The sequence below is a fragment of the Bacillus rossius genome (assembly GCF_032445375.1).
Source record: "Bacillus rossius redtenbacheri isolate Brsri chromosome 9 unlocalized genomic scaffold, Brsri_v3 Brsri_v3_scf9_1, whole genome shotgun sequence".
NCBI classification, from domain to species: domain Eukaryota; kingdom Metazoa; phylum Arthropoda; class Insecta; order Phasmatodea; family Bacillidae; genus Bacillus; species Bacillus rossius.
In genome coordinates this window covers 17,149,204-17,164,712 of record NW_026962012.1, presented here as the reverse complement: position 1 = coordinate 17,164,712, position 15,509 = coordinate 17,149,204, and the positions used below count along the sequence as shown (strand labels likewise).

The 15,509-nt window shown below is 40.3% G+C and overlaps 1 long non-coding RNA gene across 1 annotated transcript; it reads right to left on the bottom strand.

Annotated features, from left to right (window-relative positions):
- Positions 1 to 12,983, bottom strand: LOC134542583 (uncharacterized). The gene is made up of 3 exons (XR_010076820.1): positions 12,870 to 12,983; positions 5,838 to 6,038; positions 1 to 181 (listed from the first exon to the last, which is right to left on the bottom strand). It is a non-coding gene; the product is annotated as an uncharacterized LOC134542583 (long non-coding RNA).
- Between the last annotated feature and the right edge of the window lie 2,526 nt (positions 12,984 to 15,509).

Here is a 15,509-nt window from a genome sequence, read left to right as displayed (position 1 = left end):
TTACTGTCTCTGAGCACATGAACCGCCAGCAGGGACTTGTGACTGGTCGGCCAGGCAGTCATGACTACAGGTACTCCATCACAAGTCACGACCACGGGGTCCCCGATGGCTACACCACACAGCTGCATGGCCGGCACTGAGAGCATCACCATGTTTTTGAGTTCCCCCTTCGGCACGAACTCTAGCAACACAATACAGACCAATACACTCGTACAACACATTTAGAGTATCTGAATTCATGGATAATTAGTAAGGGAAGAACATTTCATCGCTCAGCAAACAATACAGCCTACCTCACATTTCAGTAAATGTCAGGCGGTATTGTTTGCTAAGTGACGATTAAGAAGTAGTTTTTTTTTTTTAAAAAGATGTAATTAAGTAAATGTGGTTTGTAATACCTACAGAATAATATTAACAATCAGCTACTAGCAGAGTTACAAATAAATGTACTGTTGATTATATATTGCTGCTTCAAACTTGTACAAAACATGTTTGAATTAATAACCACACTGGCAATTAATAAATTCCAACATTTCAAATTAAAATAAAATTAATGATCATTATTAATAACTCAAATAATTTAAACAGGCAAGATTTTGTCAATAATAAAAAAAATTAATTTAAGTTGATAGATTTTAAGATGAACATTATTATATGTCAATTATACAATGACCTTAGACATATGATAGATATTCAAACTATGCTACTTAAAATATTACAACATAGTAGGTAGGCCAAAAATTAATAAAAAATAACATAATTTTTACATCAATGAAGAGTAATGATACGAGATTATTAGCAACTGATGTTATTTTAAGTAATAAATGCTTTGATAACTTGTGGGTAGTCACAATACTTAGGGAGTTATGAAGATCTTGCGAAATGCCACAATCTGAACTGCAGGTGCTTGCAACACTCACTGATGGTTGTCACCACAGAGCACAAGTGGGCATGCAGTGCCACAGTAGGTGTTCCCTGTGGTTCACCACGATCAAGATGTAGTTAACGTTTATTAACAATGAGTACGCTGATATGGTGCTTGTGCGAGCTGTCTTGATTGAAAAACTTTTACTTCAGTATTCAAACTGTACGGCACACCAGATGACATCTCAGTGCTCGTTATTTTTCTATGAGCAAGTTGATTGAGAAGATTTTTAACTGGAGCTGGTGCGCTATTTCTTCTGTGACATGTCATAACTTAGGGCACACGTCGATTTAAACTTTCCACCCTTTTTCCCCCACCTTTGTCTTGTGTTCTCCGTGGCGTTCCCTTTCCCTTACTCTGAGCCAAGGAGCATGCATGGGATTGTGCTTATAAGGTATTAAGAGAAGCAGGCGAACATGACACAGGTTCATTTCTTTAATTTCTTGGTGTTCATGTGATATTGTATTGGATAGGCATTGCGGTGTTCCGGGATCAACCATATGCATGGAAGCTGGTGTTTACTTCCCCTAATCTGCACCATGTAACTTCACCTTTTCCCTTTTCTAGTTAATATTGTCTAAATTTTGTTTCAGCAGCCACGATGCAAAATTTTGTTTGATTCTCTCTATGTTTGTTTTCTTGGATGGTTACATACCTTGGCTTGCTCAATGTTTCTACCCCTGACACGATTAGCCTCCAAGATCCATGTCTGCAAGACACACACACCCTCTAGTAGGGAGATAAACTTCATTCACCTTCGCAATTTTTTGTTTACCTAGTTGGATGTATTTTTCACAGTTTGGAATCTTGATTTGTCACACTGAGTGTGTGCTTAAATTTGTAAATACTTTCAATAGGTCGACATTTACTTACGAAAATATATTCTCATGTTACTTGTACCTGCCTTGTTTAGTGTAATTGATTATGCTTAATATGCTCATGTGATTGCACGTTCATATTATTATCTTATAATAACTGTGTTTCCTTTTCCCTTAATAAATGCAAGTCAGTTTAATGTTTGTAGGGCTGCAGTTGAGTTATATTTCACATTGTGCCAATCTTTCTTATGAGCTCAAATTGCAACACCACGTTTGTTCAAAGATTCACTGATGTTTTCTTGTAATTTTGATAATGTGATCTTTTGTAAAATTTTATCTTATATTAGTTGCCTAGAACTAAAGCATTCTTTCAGGTACACTATGAATTAAGTAGTAAATGTAATTTTTTTTTGCTGTTAATATCATGTTCTGGCCTGAGGACAATTATATTTTTATTAAACATGAACGCACAAATATTTTATACGCAGTCATTTAGTCAAACACAGTTGTTAGCGGCATCCTACTACAGAGGCCATTACACTGCTAAACCTGTTATTGTGTTTTGTTCTCATCCCTAGGCATGGTGATTGCGCATACACAAAAAAAAAAACAGTTTGTTCTCTGTACGCTTAAAACCGCATTACTATGCATCAGAAGAAGTGGTGGTGTTCCCATGTTCTACTGTTCTGTTGCATGTGCCTGGCCTCTGCTGCGACGTCGTGGGTTCATAGCTGAGCTGACCAAGAACGGTAATGATTTCATGCCCTCCGAGATGGTATTGGAACTGTCCACAAAGCTCGTACAATCCATCCACAGCGCTTGGGAGGCATTGACCAAGATTCAATTGGGGCAGGCATCTGCCAGAATAGATGTACCCAGGGGGGATATTTTGGGGGTTCAAACACCCCATCCACCCCCCAAAGTAAAGTCAAGAAAATTGAGAACGCTCATGTATTCGAAGCTTATTGTCTGAAGTTTCGCACCGAGTGACGAGCAAGATAACATCACTGAGCAGCCTAATTGGTAAGCAAATATAAACAAAGTTGAATCACAGTGGTTGGTTCGTGATTGGTCAGTCTCAATTCTTGAATCGTGGAGATTGGTCTATGGACTAATCAGTACAACTACACTTTGATTATGTTTTAGTTTTGCTTAAAAGAATTAGGTATTGTGAAGCTGTAGTGATTGCAAAACTGTGACTTAACTTCGTAAAAAACTCTATAAAACTGTTAAAACCTGGAGAAAAAAAATATTTTTTAGTCATTACATGAAGTCAGATGCATTCATTTAAATATTGTACGTATAACATGAAGAACGTTCGATTATCGCAAGAAGCATAATTTTAAACGATGATTACAAAACATTGCCGAATCAATTAGGCATAATACGCAAGTGGATCCTCTGGGTTTCCCACTTTCGTTGAAGATGCATCACATTAAAAAGTGTGAAAATGTGGTCGCCCTCTCTCTGACGTTTAATCCAGGGAAGTTTGTAGTGGATGAGTGCTTGTATGAATCCGTACAAATAGCAACATGTAAAATTTTCCCACAATGTTAACTAAATTTATGTGAGTGTGCAATACAATTTTGAAAGACATTCATACCCATAAGAATAGTGTGCCATATTACTTAATTACTACAATATTTTGTCCATAGGTGGCCATTTAGGTATTGAGAAAACCTTCCGGCAAATCACAGCCCACCTGGCCTGACCACAAATGTGTAAGACGTCCGCAAGTATGTACAGATTTATCATGACTGTCAAGTGCCTAAGCCCTTTCAGTGTGCTAAGGTAGGCTTGTACGACACCAATCCTTCTGTTGCTCCTTGGCGTATTCTGCAAGAGGGAATGTTTGGCCCGTTGACAATCTCTCGCAATTGCCACAGTTCCATTTTAGTGGTGTTGGACATTTTCACCAATACAAATCCCCTTAATCACCAAGACCCTTAAGAATCAGGTATGGAATCATTAGGTGCAGCCGCCACATTGTGATGAACAACACGAAATATTTTCTGTCAGAGACATATCGAAACATGTGGTTTGAGTGGGCCATAAAACCTATTAACAAGCACGGTGTATTTTCCACAAAGGAACCAGCCTGAGTGTAGGTATAAATAAAGTGCTTAAGGGGTATTGGGAAGCCTTCTTTTCACAGACGAGAGAGCCAAAACTCGAAGTTCCCCGAAGTTCATGCTTTTTTTTCTGTATCTTTAATGTAGCTATCCTAACCAAATCAATATCCACAATGTTTTAAAGTATTTATAATGTAGATAACCTAACCTAATTGACCATTAGTATCCTTTTATCACCACCGCCATATTTATTTACAATGAACAAAAAAAAAACCCGAAGATGCAGGATCGGTCGTTTGGCTCTCTTGTCTGTGAAAGGAAGGCTTCCCAAGGGGTATTAGGCTTCTCCAGCCTGCAATTTCAAATGTTTTGATACCACTTGCAATAAAGCTTCAGTGATAAATTTTTGGTTTGATATGACCTAGGACATAGCTTTGACTACCTACTTGTTGAAGACAACACTTGAGAACTGGTGTGATTATCATGATAGTTGTAGTGCCCCGCATGGAATAATAAGTTATTTCCTCGCTTCGCTTACAGATAAACGTTGATTTACATTGTAAACAATAATTTAAATTGATTCATTAGTTTACAGTTCATTTCGTTACATCTGGTTTTATTTCATTTCCATTTGGTTTGTTTCAGATTATTTCGATTGTATCACTTTGATATGAAGACTAAGGTATCATTTCAATATACTGTATTTAAATCTTTTCTACTGATTTATTTTGTTACAATTAAAAAGATTAGTGAACATGAGGTTGCAACAAGGTGTGAAAGGTCTGGGAGGTATGATTTATGCTTTAACATGCCAAAAATTGGGATGAATATTTCAAAATTAGAAATATAGCAAAGATATGAAAAAACCCAAGATGGCAAGGCCTGATCCCCCTTAAGAGCACCCTCACGTCGTTCTACTGGGAGGACCAGATGCTGTGGGACAGTAAACTTGAAGCATTTAGTCACTTGGGGCTTAATTACATCATGCACTTGGTGACAGGGTTCCCACCACCAATTCCCTCTTCAGGCCAGGAGTTGATGCATCCGGTATTGAACTGCGGAACCTACTGCCACTGTATTCGGCTCTTGAAGGCGACTCTATTGACACCATTCTTGACCACGTTTTTTGTAATCTTGAGTGTGCCTGTATGGTTGTGGCAGATCGGTACAATCTATCACAAAGAGACCGAAGTTTTAAAGTTGGTAACCTGATTTTGTGTTGCAACTTTCTTTTGCCATCCCTGGCGGATAAAGTAAACGTCAAACCCATCCCTCAATTTATTGGGCCGTTTAAAGTCAAAACGCATCTGGCCTCTAACACAGTTCTACTGGAATGAAAAGGATGTAAGGGAAAAGTTTAGAAATACTCACGAGCCCGCTAAAACTGTATAAACAATAAATTTTCGTTCGTATTTATGTGCTTTGTTCTGTTTTAATGATTATTTTCTCTCATTCCCTTCTGACTAGACGTGCCCCATCAGCTAAATGATTGTCGGACGTTTACCTCTACACTTTGTGCCAGCCTATTCACGCCTTGGGAGACTATATCCAGCACCTTACTGGGACGTACGATAACAATGGCCCCTGAAGCGCCATAATGTCGTCCCAGGCAGTCAGCAGCCAGCGTCAGCATCGAGATCATGATCTGATGAACCCGAGAGCATCTCAACTTGATGAGTTAAATTACCAGCCACCATGCAACACATTTATGCGATGAAAAATAAAATATTTACAGAAATGTAAAATTTACAATTGTGTCATTAGTAATAACTCATGATATACCATAGAGGGAAAGCGAGGGGAGAGAAAGAGACAATGCAGATTTTCTGTCTCTGTTTTGCTGGTGAAGCAGTGGGTTACCTGCTGGAAGATAACGACAACGCCACAAGTACGACGTGGCACACAGCCACAATATCACCCCACACCACTCAACGCTCTACGTCGCAGCCAGTGTTACGAACCCCCATGTGGATGTATCTGCATAAGTTCTGACTCGGAGAGAGGCAGACATGTTTAGCTTACCTGTGGCTGTTGCCTCTTCCAAGAACCCAAACAGCACTTTATCTTTGATGAAGCCATGAGTGCAGCTGTCTGCTACGGCAGGGCAACAGCCCTCTTGGTGAACTACCAGGTCCTTGTGAGAGAGAACCACGTGGCAACTCTCACACTCATACCACGGCGATGCTGACTTCCTTCCTTTGGCTGCCATCTGCGCTCACCAATCTGCAAGCCAAGGTATGTGCTATTTTACAATACGCAAACTCTTGCAATTAGTTTACGTAACAGTAGCAATAGAAATCATGCACCACGCAGGCACAACTAAGTTTGCCTGCTGTTTTGTCGGATGAAACGAGAACTGACTTCTTGTACTTTTAGTCTTGCTGTTCATGACTACCTAGTGATATGATGGTATGACTAGGTATAGTTGGTAGTACTCCAATACCTACATCTCCATCAAAGTATAGGTTTGTCATTTTCGCATACGGCATAGTAGGTTCACCTGATGAGACTTGGCCAACCTCATTTGTGTCCTTAATCTCACACAGACGCATCCTCCAAGACAGCAAATTGCAGCAAAGAAGTGTGATGTGCTTCAATTGCTTGTGTGCATTGTTGGTTGTACTTCTCACTACTCTAGGTCCTAATGCTCACAGTATCCATCCTGCAGGCTAAGCTTGTAGTTTACACAGCATTATGGGCTCTAATACACTTAGCAATGTCAATGCTCTGCTGTGCAGCGAATGTGTGGTCAGTGCATTCAGTGGCCAGCGTAGGCGCTGACTGTCGCCCCACTCGCTGGCTCCCTGTTTGGGCATTTAGTGGGTATCTCCTTGCTTGTGAGGTGTGCTGCCATTTGCTCCATTCCCCACTTGGGGCACATCTTAGTCAGGACAGGATTTCTTAATGCTCTTACGACTGGACTGTGTCGTCTTTAGATTCATTGCTGTTCAACTAATTACATTGTGGTTGATTTACTGCTATTCATGGCAGGTTGTAAATGTAGGGCAATTGCTTTTGTTATGAGTAATTTGGAAGGGGGGAGGGGGGGTTCCTCATAAAAAAAATACCAATTAATTTTTCACAGTGTTATTAATTACTAATATCTACACCTTAAATTAAATAAGGAACCACTCTTAGTCCAATCTCTGTCCATAAATCAGTCCTAGCCGATCAATCACACATCAGCCTGCACACTGGAGCTCGGCTCAAAATTGGCTCGCTCCTCACCGCAGTCCTCGACAACTCCCTCACCACTCACCCACGTCACTACTGTCGCCCCGACTCGCTACCGAAGAGGCTCTCGCTTGTATCGCTACAAGACTCTTCCTCGGTAGCCGCCAAACAGTCGCTCCGATGCCGCCGTGCGTGTATCGCCGGCGTCACTCGCCGGCAGGTCGAGACTCTCTCGCCAGTCCACTCTCCTTCTTTGTGCTTGGAGGCGGGGCCCTTCTACACCCGGGAGGCCAGGTGTGGAAGCACCCAGAAGCCATTTGCTAGCGTCCCTGGTCAGGCGTGGAAACACCCAGATGCCGAAATTGACGTCACGAGTGTCCCTGACCTGATAGCGCAGGCCTCGTCCATTGCCCGAGGTGACACTCAGGATTCTCCAGGCCGTCGTTCATCCCTCCCGACTAGTCAGGCTCCGCGACTGACGTGTGGGTGCGTGGAGGGGGAAGGCGACACACACACCTCTCTCGCTGGGGGGTGGGACGGGTCAGTTGCCTCCCGAACTCCGTGGCAGCCGGCGGCCTGTGTATCGTTTCTTTTTAGCATTTTCTTTTCTTCCTTTATATTAATTTGAATCTTGTAACACAAAGTTTCAAAACTCCACTTGTAAATGTATTTTGAACTTATTCTTTTTATGTACAGTTTTTTGTTAACAGCAAAGAGATTAGTAATGGATATACCCAACAGCACAGTTTAAGGTAATGGCCGGAAATCATCAACAGTCTACAGATAAAAAATCTTCCAGCATGTTCACGGAGTGGTTTCAGGGAACTACGCATGGTGGCAAGCTAAATTCAAACAAAGGTTGTATGTGATCAATGCCAGACATCGAGCTAGTGATAACAGTGAGAAAAATTCTGTTTATTACTAATCAGTGATGAATTAATTATGTCTAGGCTTCTTGATTAAGTTCTTGATTCTGGCTAATTGTTGGATGGTAACAGTTCATGATTATGACGAAACATAGAATTACAGATATTACTTAATCTGTACCTGTCTTCTCTGTCTATCTTATTTGGATTCTTTTAGTAATCATCAGCTGTAGTAGGAAGTACATAATATAATTTACAATGTGTAGTACTTTGTCAAAATGGATATTATGTCCTGTTTCATTATAGAGCTAAGCTATGCATGGGCGACTCCTAGGTTTTCTTAAAGAATATTGGAGATGCTTCTCGTTGCCGGTCCATGGCACTCATAAACACCTGGAAATGTTCTTAGATGAATCTTTGTCTTTACAGTGCCCAGTAATTACTTCAGTTTATTGAATAGCTTCTTAACTGTTACAGCATTAACTTTGATTACAAAAATAACCATGCTGAAATAATTATCCATGGTTCATGGGTGTACTGTATTCCCCAAAATAGCTTTTCAAGATGCTTGTGCGATATGCAATTAAAAACACTGGAGACTACGATCAAATGAATTACAGATTTATAAGATCATCAAAGTTTGAAACCATGCTGAGTTATTGAATATAAAGAAACAGTCATGCATTTGAAGATTTTTGATAGTAGCAGTCCTAAGAACTGTTGATAAGCTCAACAACAACTTTCAAGCTCGTAATGAAATAAATCTGGAAACACTTAAACACCCATTTATATATATTCTTTTACCTATTATGACTTTTCTTCTATATTTAGGTAAAATTTAAAAACACCTTTCATTTAAAAAAACCACCTACTAAGTAATTATTGTAAATAACTTATTGGTTTCCCTGCTGCACAGACAAAAAGTAAATATTATATAGAATAACCGGTCATTGCTGAAGTTCAGAACATGGATAATCTAAAACCAAATCTTTAAGTAGATATCAATTAAACTCATTGATTTAGTATAAAATATTATTTTCTATGCTACTAGAATAGTAACTTAAAAAAATCTTCTTAGTTATAAGTTAAGCCTTGCACTCACTGATGAATATATAATCTGTATGTGTGGGGGCTCTGGTACAGCACGAAGCATGTCCAAGGGTACCAGCAAGTCCTGGACAAACAGGCATAGCCGAGGCCGCCGGCATGAGGGGAGGGAGGAGCCTGCTGCTAGCCATCACCTGTCGCAAGTTCCTAGGGTCGCCGGGGTCGCTGTCACGTACGGCGTGACTGGGATGTCATCGCTAGTAGCTTCCGGCCGTCGGATCAGGAACCTTGTTGCATGACACAATCGGAGAGATACCAGACATTTCTGTGTGCAGGGCCGCAACTAGGGGGGGGGGGGGAGGGGGGGGGGGCAAGCGGGGCATACGCCCCGGGCGCAAAGCTGTGGGGGCGCCGAAATCGCTTGCATTGTAATTCCTACTACAACTGGTAACTGGTAAAAAGTTTTTTAACTTGCATTCCAGGAATGTCTACTCTGATTTACAATATAACGTCTCAACATATTTAATGAACAAGTCTAGTGATTATACGGACTACTTTATGGACATAGTGGGTTCATGCATGGAAGGTACAGTAGCACAGAAACTGTTACACGTAGGTATGGAAAATGCTTAAATAGCACAATTTTTCCGTGGGAGGGCCCTCGGACACCCCGCTTTATTGGTGTGGTATGTGCAAAAAAAAAGAGGGGGAGGGCACATGAATCCATTCATGCCCCGGGTGCCAGAGACTAGTTGCGGCCCTGTCTGTGTGCACCGCGCAGGGTATATATGGCGCAGATAAACCAGACACCGGCAAGTGAGTTGGAGCGACACCTGGAGTCTCAAAGTGACAAGCGTGGGTTGGGTGACCACGAGACGAAGGGTGAAGTGGTGCGAGTGTCCCAAGACAGCGAGTGGTTAGCGGACCAACTGGTAGGTGTAACTGTAGTGTAATCAGGTTTTAATTATCTCTGCGGACAAACATAAGACTGATATTGTAAATGTGTAAATATTAGGGAATAAATAAACTTAATTAACTGGGCTGTCCTTTTGAACTTTATTATATTATCACCACACGTAACAAAATGCTGTAACAGTTAGCAGCTCCCACATATTCCGCACATCTGCATCCCCACTCCACATACTCCCAAATACCTTCGTTTTTATTAAATACATTAATACCGAAGTTACTGGCTGTAATACATTAGTCAGTGTTAGTTGTGGAGACTAAAACCTCATGGTTATAAGGAAGTACGCATGTGTTTACTGTAGGTACGTGTGCCAAAAATTTATAATTCAAAATTTGTTCTAGGAGAGCGGCACATCTCAAAAAAAAAAAAAAAAAGATAGTGAAAATCTAAAAATGTAGTTATTTGACTCCCTGACCTTTTTTTTCTAATTAAGTGTTGTGTAAAATAGCAACCCTTTAATAAGGTTTATTATTTCATTACCTGAGACAGAATTATTTTCCAGTATAATGTTTATATAAGGACATGATTATGATTTTCATTTTGTTTAATGTTTGAAACAAGACGTTCACATGTTGTGAGCGGTTGTAAGTATTGCGAAGGTGAGTTGAGTTTTGTAGCACTAACAATTGATTTCATTAATATAAGGATGGTTCCAGAAGTTCGGTTTTTGCATCTGTTCATGATTCATGACAAATCGAAGAAATAAATTTTGGGTTTCGTCAGATACATTAACTGAAAATGAAAAATACATGACAAATATCCAATATGTAATTCATGTAGCAGACCTAACCTAACCAACTGTTCAAACTTTTTTTAAGAAATATTTTTAATGTAGCTAATCTAAAACATGTTTCACATGAGTTTGTACTATTTTCATTGAAGCATACTTAACACAACCAATCCATTAGGTAAAATATTAAATTACACGTAAAAAATATTTTTAATATAAGACTGCCTGAATGATTGGAATATATGTCAGTAATAAAATTACAAGTTTTTTTTTTTTTTTTTTTTTTTAAACTGGGCAAATTTCTGGAAAAAAATATAATAGGTCAAGTTGAACAGCTAACTACTGGTAAGCATTGCATGGTACGTGTGTATTTTAGATCAGAAAAAATAGAGGGAAAAGATATATGTAACGCAATTGCAGTTGGCCACTGAGGAACGAAGGACACTAGTCTATATTATGTGTTAGTTACAGTGAAAAAGTGAATATTGGAGTGAAAATAAACATAAATCATACTGTGAGTTTTATAGCGATAGGCCCTAACAGCGATTTTGGCATGAGTAGGAGTGAAGTAATAAAATTTGAATGTACAGTAAATACCGGTAACTGTTCAGAAGTTTCTCAAGGTAGTTAAAAATATAGACTTATTATCAGGAAAATTTTTATTAAAAGCGTAAATTTTTATGTATTTTTTAGGTCCAGTGCTAAAGTTTGAAATTTATTATGCAGGAAATTTTTTTTCGTGGAGTTTTATTGTAATTTGAATATCAAGTAAGATTCAAAATTAATGAGTGTAATGGTATATAATGGTACTATTTAGTAGATAGGCATTGTAAGAAACAATTTAATATGTTAATGCGTTGAGATGTCCTGAAAGAAATTAAACTTTTGTTTATCTTTAAATTGAATTAATTTAATGTTGTGGTGTAGACAATGAATGCACAGTTGTGACTGTAGAAGTGACAGAGTACAACAGAAGTATTTCTGTTTGTGATGTTGAATGACTTTCATGGTAATATGGTGAATATATTTGGTGTAAAATTAATATGTACCAGAGTACTATTAATAGTAATTGAATAATGATATAAAAATAAGAAAGGTAAGCAGTTTTTTTGTGGATTTAAAATGTTTTAGTGAAATTAAGTAGGTTTTGTTGTGAACAAATTTGTTTGCTGTTAGGTGAGAGGGGTGGTATGTTTGGTCTGTTCATCATTAATTATTTTTGGTAGTGTAAAATGTCTCTTTTCCTAGAGTATGGTAGTTTTACACTTGTTGAAGTAAAAAAATAATAATGCAAAAGGTTTGGTGAAGGGAGGTAAGCTAAATGAACATTTAATATGAGAGTAATGTTCTGTAAAATTTAGTCAACACATTTTCTTATATTAAGTTATAAAATGACACACAGGCCATTCATAGCTTATGTTTGGCTGAAAATGTATCACAGTTTTAACAGTAAAATAGTATTAAGAGTTAAACCTTGAGTGAATTCTACGTAATACTAATACCAAGATTGTTTAAATGCTTATCACTATGTTTGATTATAGCTTCTCAGATTGAGTTACGTGTTCATACTATGATGTGCTGAAAACAGTTTGCTTTTTTCAGTATTTTTAATGTACCTGTACAAACCTGTCCAACCATCCACAATGTTTTTAAGTATTTTTAGGTAGCTAACCTAACCATATCGACCATTATCACTATTTGACTCAATTTCTCCGAAACATAAACACACAGACACATTGCTGACAAATGGCCAAATGGCATTGGTTGCATCAGTGCACAGGTATTGTAATGTATGCTCTAAACAGTGATTTCTCAGAAACCAGTACGAATTTATCAACGCTGCTTTCAGGGTAGATACAGGAACATCTCTTGTGTCCGAGAAATGTATTTTCTGAGTATTAAAATTAATTTCCGGAAAAGCCGCGACGTAAGAAATTTACCAACAGCAGAGTGGCAACATACAGGATCAGGGCGCAATCTCTAGAGTGGAATCCTAGGCTAAATTATTAAAGAACAACATAACGGCGGCCACGTCACTGTACAGGTACCTAATTTAACTTATAATCAGTATGTTCTCAGAAACCATAATGAATTGGGCAATGCTGTAGTATTCGAAAAAACAATATTTTTGCCATTTTATAATATTTTTTACCCCATTTTACAATCACTATTTTTTTAATTTCTTTGCCAAACAAATTTGTTAAATAACATCATAGGTATAAATTTTGTAATCAATTGTTATTATTTGTAATAAATCGTGTACTTACGCTACACTATTTAATAGAAACTATATGTTCTTTAGAAGAGAAATAAGCAATGTCTAGGCTTAACATTTCATAATTAGGGGTTAAAAGAAACAAACAAACCCACGTGTATGAACATCATAGACAAGTGTTAAAATATATCGGTAAGTATTATATATGTGTTATGACAGTAAATCTAGCGCTAAATGTGTCTGAAAAACGTACTAAATTCACTATGACGACAGTTTTTTTCACTATAAAAAAAATAGCGAATTTAGTCACCGTCGCTTCTTAATGGTAGATATATGATTGAAAATTAAGAATAACGAAAAGAATTACATTGAAAAATGAAGCCAATACCTATTTTACAAAAATTCAACATTAAAATATTTTTGCTTTCTCGCCCATTTTTATTATTGGCAGTGACGCCGTCCCCAGTACCTGATTACTTAATTAATGATTTAAGCTGTGGAAATTAAGAATTTTAACTGGAGGGCGGGGTTCTTTGCCTCGTGACTGCAGGCAGGGACGCGTCGACAAAGGATACCCCGGGCTGTTTAGGCCACCCAGGACACCATAATTATTTAGGGGAAAACAGGTGAATATAACCTAAGATATAACTGAATTTATTTACATGTCACCTGGTACAATATGTCACATGGTACATGACGCTGTCACTTAACTGCCTGTATCATCGTCTACCTTTTAATCTCTGCACACGCAGCCCTCGAAGAGCGGTATTGATTCACGGCTTGCGCAACGTTATGGAAATAACCAACCGGGGGTTGCAGGCTATCCTGAGACTAGCAATAGGACAGATGATGGCGCGTGACGTGTCGGGAACCTGCGATTAAGGATGCGCTGGACGGCGAAGCAAGTGAATGTCCATGACTAACTAATTAAAATACCTTTTAATTTACCTCGAGAATTATGTAGTTGCGAAATTACACAGGGGGTCTACCTCCACACTTGGCACACCCTTGGCATAGGTAGATAACACATGTGGCTGATAGCTGAAAATAATACTAAGATTATTACAGTAGGCTAATATATAACCGGAAATTGTTCTGCAGAGCAAAGTGAATTAGTTACAGGAGTACAGTTCAGGTTAGATTGACATAGTTACCAGAGTTCCGTCCTCGCTGTGGCGTAGCGAACACAAATGCGGGCGCGGCAGTACCGCTGCACGGCGAACTCACACGCGACCGCGGCACATCCCTGAAACTGAGTCGTTAGTAAATGTCACTGAACACATTTAGCTATTAAACAGCCCCGTGTGGGCAAAGTCCAAACTTCGTGGCGGAGGTATTATAGCGTGAAACGCTGGCACATCGGTGTGATACCCTTGACGTCCCTCGGCTTCAAGTCCCCGTTTTCCCGTTGAAGTAAATGTCCTGTTATGCCCGTACTGCTTTCGTCGGAGAGGTGTGGGTCCAGGCCAACGTGGCCGGGACCGGGAAATGCGGGACCTGGAGGGAGAATGAAGTGATGAGGAATGTTGGTAGGCTGTCACAAGAAGAACACGATATTAACGAATTCACGAGCCTATTTTTATTAACGTATAAAGACCTGCCGCAGCCTGGCGGAACCGTCGCGGAACAAGTGCCCTACCGCGGCGACCCGGACTCCCTGATGACCGTACTGTTCGCGAATACGTTTCAACACGAATCGTAAAGTTCTCAATGCTAAGCTGACCCCGTGAGAGAGGGCTCGAAGACGGAGCGATGGGCGTACGCGGCCCGTTACGTAATGTCCCTTAGGCGGCGAAAGTTCAGAAACCCGTAACACCACGTTCGCGTTGTAGAAACTGCCCGCTGGACACGTCTCCCGAAAACTCGTAAATTAACAATACTAAGCTGGTTCGCGGTGGCAGCTCAGCTGCCGCGACAATCTGTGAACTGAATGAACGACTAGCCACGAGCGCAAAGTACGCGGCTCGCGGAGCGACGAACACGTCTGTCTCCGCTCGAGACCAGGACGCGACTGACTCTCCCCGCTAGCCCGCGGGCCGGCGCCCGCGGGTTGGGGGGAGGGAGGGGAAATCGGCCGGCGTGGGAGAGAGCTCCGTCCCGCGGCGCGCCAGGCTGCAATTACATACTACATGGTGAAACCCTTCAGAAAAGTTACAGAATTATTTATAAAGACTTAGACGAGACATTAATTAAACAGCGAATTTACACAAGAATTAATAAATAAAATAAGTTATTTACATACTTTTAAGACCCTTGATCGTTTACAAATATATACACAGAGATAAAATGATAAAGTCAAATAGAAAAAAACACTCATTGGCATGCTAGGGCGCACGCGGGTGCGTCCCTGGCCGTCGCACTTCACAGGGGAAACACAATGGAGGACGTTGACGAGGCATAACGGCCTGAAGGAGCCGAGGAGACACTTGGGTCGACGTCAAATGCCCCCCCTCCCACGAGGCCGTTATGTCCGTCAACGCCTCTCATTTATTCAAATGGACATGAAGCACCGGGCCGTGGCACTGGAGAACTGACCTGCTGAGTCCGGGACCCTCGTGACAGATGGAAGGGGCGTGGCACCTTTCGCGGCACGCGCGGCAGCAGGCGGCGGCGTCGCGTCCAAGGTGGCCCGCGTGACAGGTGGTGGGGGCGTGGCACCTTTCGCTTCGCGCGCGGCAGCAGGCGGCGGCGT